We start from the raw sequence: 5000 nt of genomic DNA on the forward strand, positions 1-5000 counted from the left end.
TACCTACAGCACCTGGTATTCCCAGGTGGTCTCCCATCCAAGTACTAACCATGCCCAACACTGCATAGCTTCCAAGATCAGATGAGATTGGGCATGTCCAGTGTGCTCAAAAACATTAACTTTAGACCTCTTTTACTTCTTAACTCAAGTAAATTCAATGATAAGTTGAAAAATTAAATGTAAAATGTAATAGAAAAGAATGTTAAGGCAGTATAAAATTACCTACAGCTCCTTGTATTCCCAGGTGGTCTCCCATCCAAGTACTAACCAGGCCGAACACTGCATAGCTTCCAAGATCAGACAAGATTGGGCATGTCCACTGTGGTTTGGCTGTAGGTGGTCAAAAACATTAACTTTAGACCTCTATTACTTCTTAACTCAAGTAAATTCATTGATAAGTTGAAAAAATTAAATGTAAAATGTAATAGAAAAGAATGTTATGGCAGTATAAAATTACCTACAGCACCTGGTATTCCCAGGTGGTCTCCCATCCAAGTACTAACCAGGCCCAACACTGCATAGCTTCCAAGATCAGACGAGATTGGGCATGTCCAGTGTGGTTTGGCTGTAGGTGCTCTAAAACATTAACTTTAGACCTCTTTTACTTCTTAACTCAAGTAAATTCAATGATAAGTTGAAAAATTAAATGTAAAATTTAATAGAAAAGAATGTTATGGCAGTATAAAATTACCTACAGCTCCTGGTATTCCCAGGTGGTCTCACATCCAAATACTAACCAGGCCCAACACTGCATAGCTTCCAAGATCAGACGAGATTGGGCATGTCCAGTGTGGTTTGGCTGTAGGTGCTCTAAAACATTAACTTTAGACCTCTTTTACTTCTTAACTCAAGTAAATTCAATGATAAGTTGAAAAATTAAATGTAAAATTTAATAGAAAAGAATGTTATGGCAGTATAAAATTACCTACAGCTCCTGGTATTCCCAGGTGGTCTCCCATCCAAGTACTAACCAGGCCCAACACTGCATAGCTTCCAAGATCAGACGAGATTGGGCATGTCCAGTGTGGTTTGGCTGTAGGTGCTCAAAAACATTAACTTTAGACCTCTTTTACTTCTTAACTCAAGTAAATTCAATGATAAGTTGAAAAATGAAATGTAAAATGTAATAGAAAAGAATGTTATGGCAGTATAAAATTACCTACAGCACCTAGTATTCCCAGGTGGTCTCCCATCCAAGTACTAACCAGGCCCAACACTGCATAGCTTCCAAGATCAGTCGAGATTGGGCATGTCTAGTGTGGTTTGGCTGTAGGTGCTCAAAACCATTAACTTTAGACCTCTTTTACTTCTTAACTCAAGTAAATTCATTGATAAGTTGAAAAAATGAAATGTAGAATGTAATAGAAAAGAATGTTTTGGCTGTCTAAAATTACCTACAGCACCTGGTATTCCCAGGTGGTCTCCCATCCAAGTACAAACCAGGCCCAACACTGCATAGCTTCCAAGATCAGACGAGATTGGGCATGTCCAGTGTGGTTTGGCTGTAGGTGCTCAAAAGCATTAAATTTAGACCTCTATTACTTCTTAACTCAAGTAAATTCATTGTTAAATTGAAAAAATTAAATGTAAAATGTAATAGAAAAGAATGTTCTGGCAGTATAAAATTACCTACAGCTCCTGGTATTCCCAGGTGGTCTCCCATCCAAGTACTTACCAGGCCCAACACTGCATAGCTTCCAAGATCAGACGAGATTGGGCATGTCCACTGTGGTTTGGCTGTAGGTGCTCAAAAGCATTAAATTTAGACCGCTTTTACTTCTTAACACAAGTAAATTCATTGATAAGTTGAAAAAAATAAATGTAAAATGTAATAGAAAAGAATGTTATGGCAGTATAAAATTACCTTCAGCACCTAGTATTCCCAGGTGGTCTCCCATCTAAGTACTAACCAGGCCCAACACTGCATAGCTTCCAAGATCAGACGAGATTGGGGATGTCCACTGTGGTTTGGCTGTAGGTGCTCAAAAGCATTAAATTTAGACCTCTTTTACTTCTTAACACAAGTAAATTCATTGATAAGTTGAAAAAATTAAATGTAAAATGTAATAGAAAAGGTAGTTATGGCAGTTTAAAATTACCTACAGCACCAGGGATTCCTAGGTAGTCTCCCATCCAAGTACTAACCAGTCCCAACACTGCACAGCTTCCAAGATCAGACGAGATTGGGCATGTCCAGTGTGGTTTGGCTGTAGGTGCTCAAAAACATTAACTTTAGACCTGTATTACTTCTTAACTCAAGTAAATTCATTGATAAGTTGAAAAAATTAAATGTAAAACGTAATAGAAAAGAATGTTATGGCAGTATAAAATTACCTACTGCACCTGGTTTTCCCAGGTGGTCTCCCATCAAAGTACTGACCAGGTACAACACTGCATAGCTACCAAGAAAAGACGAGATTGGGCATGTCCAGTGTGGATTGGCTGTAGGTGCTCAAAAGTATTAACTTTAGACCTCTATTACTTCTTTTCTCAAGGAAATTCATTGATAAGTTGAAAAAATTAAATGTAAAATGTAATAGAAAAGAATGTTATGGCAGTATAAAATTACCTACAGCACCTGGGATTCCTAGGTAGTCACCCATCCAAGTACTAACCAGTCCCAACACTGCATAGCTTCCAAGATCAGACGAGATTGGGCATGTCCAGTGTGGTTTGGCTGTAGGTGCTCAAAAACATTAACTTTAGACCTGTATTACTTCTTAACTCAAGTAAATTAATTGATAAGTTGAAAAAATTAAATGTAAAATGTAATAGAAAAGAATGTTATGGCAGTATAAAATTACCTACAGCTCCTTGTATTCCCAGGTGGTCTCCCATCCAAGTACTAACCAGGCCGAACACTGCATAGCTTCCAAGATCAGACAAGATTGGGCATGTCCACTGTGGTTTGGCTGTAGGTGGTCAAAAACATTAACTTTAGACCTCTATTACTTCTTAACTCAAGTAAATTCATTGATAAGTTGAAAAAATTAAATGTAAAATGTAATAGAAAAGAATGTTATGGCAGTATAAAATTAACTACAGCACCTGGTATTCCCAGGTGGTCTCCCATCCAAGTACTAACCAGGCCCAACACTGCATAGCTTCCAAGATCAGACGAGATTGGGCATGTCCAGTGTGGTTTGGCTGTAGGTGCTCTAAAACATTAACTTTAGACCTCTTTTACTTCTTAACTCAAGTAAATTCAATGATAAGTTGAAAAATTAAATGTAAAATTTAATAGAAAAGAATGTTATGGCAGTATAAAATTACCTACAGCTCCTGGTATTCCCAGGTGGTCTCACATCCAAATACTAACCAGGCCCAACACTGCATAGCTTCCAAGATCAGACGAGATTGGGCATGTCCAGTGTGGTTTGGCTGTAGGTGCTCTAAAACATTAACTTTAGACCTCTTTTACTTCTTAACTCAAGTAAATTCAATGATAAGTTGAAAAATTAAATGTAAAATTTAATAGAAAAGAATGTTATGGCAGTATAAAATTACCTACAGCTCCTGGTATTCCCAGGTGGTCTCCCATCCAAGTACTAACCAGGCCCAACACTGCATAGCTTCCAAGATCAGACGAGATTGGGCATGTCCAGTGTGGTTTGGCTGTAGGTGCTCAAAAACATTAACTTTAGACCTCTTTTACTTCTTAACTCAAGTAAATTCAATGATAAGTTGAAAAATGAAATGTAAAATGTAATAGAAAAGAATGTTATGGCAGTATAAAATTACCTACAGCACCTAGTATTCCCAGGTGGTCTCCCATCCAAGTACTAACCAGGCCCAACACTGCATAGCTTCCAAGATCAGACGAGATTGGGCATGTCCAGTGTGGTTTGGCTGTAGGTGCTCAAAAGCATTAAATTTAGACCTCTATTACTTCTTAACTCAAGTAAATTCATTGTTAAATTGAAAAAATTAAATGTAAAATGTAATAGAAAAGAATGTTCTGGCAGTATAAAATTACCTACAGCTCCTGGTATTCCCAGGTGGTCTCCCATCCAAGTACTTACCAGGCCCGACACTGCATAGCTTCCAAGATCAGACGAGATTGGGCATGTCCAGTGTGGTTTGGCTGTAGGTGCTCAAAAGCATTAAATTTAGACCTCTATTACTTCTTAACTCAAGGAAATTCATTGATAAGTTGAAAAAATTAAATGTAAAATGTAATAGAAAAGAATGTTATGGCAGTATAAAATTACCTACAGCACCTGGTATTCCCAGGTGGTCTCCCATCCAAGTACTAACCAGGCCCAACACTGCATAGCTTCCAAGATCAGACGAGATTGGGCATGTCCATTGTGGTTTGGCTGTAGGTGCTCAAAAACATTAACTTTAGACCTCTTTTACTTCTTAACTCAAGTAAATTCAATGATAAGTTGAAACATTAAATGTAAAATGTAATAGAAAAGAATGTTAAGGCAGTATAAAATTACCTACAGCTCCTGGTATTCCCAGGTGGTCTCCCATCCAAGTACTAACCAGGCCGAACACTGCATAGCTTCCAAGATCAGACAAGATTGGGCATGTCCACTGTGGTTTGGCTGTGGGTGCTCAAAAACATTAACTTTAGACCTCTATTACTTCTTAACTCAAGTAAATTCATTGATAAGTTGAAAAAATTAAATGTAAAATGTAATAGAAAAGAATGTTATGGCAGTATAAAATTACCTACAGCACCTGGTATTCCCAGGTGGTCTCCCATCCAAGTACTAACCAGGCCCAACACTGCATAGCTTCCAAGATCAGATGAGATTGGGCATGTCCAGTGTGGTTTGGCTGAAGGTGCTCTAAAACATTAACTTTAGACCTCTTTTACTTCTTAACTCAAGTAAATTCAATGATAAGTTGAAAAATTAAATGTAAAATTTAATAGAAAAGAATGTTATGGCAGTATAAAATTACCTACAGCTCCTGGTATTCCCAGGTGGTCTCCCATCCAAGTACTGACGATGCCCAACACTGCATAGCTTCCAAGATCAAACGACATT

The 5000-nt window shown here is 37.8% G+C and overlaps 1 non-coding gene and 18 pseudogenes across 1 annotated transcript; all 19 read right to left on the bottom strand.

The window, feature by feature from the left end:
• Positions 1-219: 219 nt before the first annotated feature.
• On the bottom strand, positions 220-338 carry LOC148436867 (5S ribosomal RNA; annotated as a pseudogene).
• A 116-nt stretch (positions 339-454) lies between these two features.
• Positions 455-573, bottom strand: LOC148436868 (5S ribosomal RNA). Its single transcript, XR_015876231.1, has one exon. It is a non-coding gene; the product is annotated as a 5S ribosomal RNA (ribosomal RNA).
• Positions 574-688: 115 nt separating this feature from the next.
• Positions 689-807, bottom strand: LOC148436869 (5S ribosomal RNA; annotated as a pseudogene).
• A 115-nt stretch (positions 808-922) lies between these two features.
• Positions 923-1041, bottom strand: LOC148436870 (5S ribosomal RNA; annotated as a pseudogene).
• A 115-nt stretch (positions 1042-1156) lies between these two features.
• On the bottom strand, positions 1157-1275 carry LOC148436871 (5S ribosomal RNA; annotated as a pseudogene).
• Positions 1276-1391: 116 nt separating this feature from the next.
• LOC148436872 (5S ribosomal RNA) lies at positions 1392-1510 on the bottom strand (annotated as a pseudogene).
• A 116-nt stretch (positions 1511-1626) lies between these two features.
• LOC148436873 (5S ribosomal RNA) lies at positions 1627-1745 on the bottom strand (annotated as a pseudogene).
• Positions 1746-1861: 116 nt separating this feature from the next.
• LOC148436874 (5S ribosomal RNA) lies at positions 1862-1980 on the bottom strand (annotated as a pseudogene).
• A 116-nt stretch (positions 1981-2096) lies between these two features.
• Positions 2097-2215, bottom strand: LOC148436875 (5S ribosomal RNA; annotated as a pseudogene).
• Positions 2216-2566: 351 nt separating this feature from the next.
• On the bottom strand, positions 2567-2685 carry LOC148436876 (5S ribosomal RNA; annotated as a pseudogene).
• A 116-nt stretch (positions 2686-2801) lies between these two features.
• Positions 2802-2920, bottom strand: LOC148436877 (5S ribosomal RNA; annotated as a pseudogene).
• A 116-nt stretch (positions 2921-3036) lies between these two features.
• On the bottom strand, positions 3037-3155 carry LOC148436878 (5S ribosomal RNA; annotated as a pseudogene).
• Positions 3156-3270: 115 nt separating this feature from the next.
• Positions 3271-3389, bottom strand: LOC148436879 (5S ribosomal RNA; annotated as a pseudogene).
• Positions 3390-3504: 115 nt separating this feature from the next.
• LOC148436880 (5S ribosomal RNA) lies at positions 3505-3623 on the bottom strand (annotated as a pseudogene).
• A 115-nt stretch (positions 3624-3738) lies between these two features.
• LOC148436881 (5S ribosomal RNA) lies at positions 3739-3857 on the bottom strand (annotated as a pseudogene).
• A 116-nt stretch (positions 3858-3973) lies between these two features.
• On the bottom strand, positions 3974-4092 carry LOC148436882 (5S ribosomal RNA; annotated as a pseudogene).
• Positions 4093-4208: 116 nt separating this feature from the next.
• On the bottom strand, positions 4209-4327 carry LOC148436883 (5S ribosomal RNA; annotated as a pseudogene).
• Positions 4328-4442: 115 nt separating this feature from the next.
• LOC148436884 (5S ribosomal RNA) lies at positions 4443-4561 on the bottom strand (annotated as a pseudogene).
• A 116-nt stretch (positions 4562-4677) lies between these two features.
• Positions 4678-4796, bottom strand: LOC148436885 (5S ribosomal RNA; annotated as a pseudogene).
• Between the last annotated feature and the right edge of the window lie 204 nt (positions 4797-5000).

The sequence above is a fragment of the Taudactylus pleione genome, unplaced genomic scaffold (genome assembly GCF_031769625.1).
Source record: "Taudactylus pleione unplaced genomic scaffold, aTauple2 ptg001778l, whole genome shotgun sequence".
In the NCBI taxonomy this organism is placed as follows: Eukaryota; Metazoa; Chordata; class Amphibia; order Anura; family Myobatrachidae; genus Taudactylus; species Taudactylus pleione.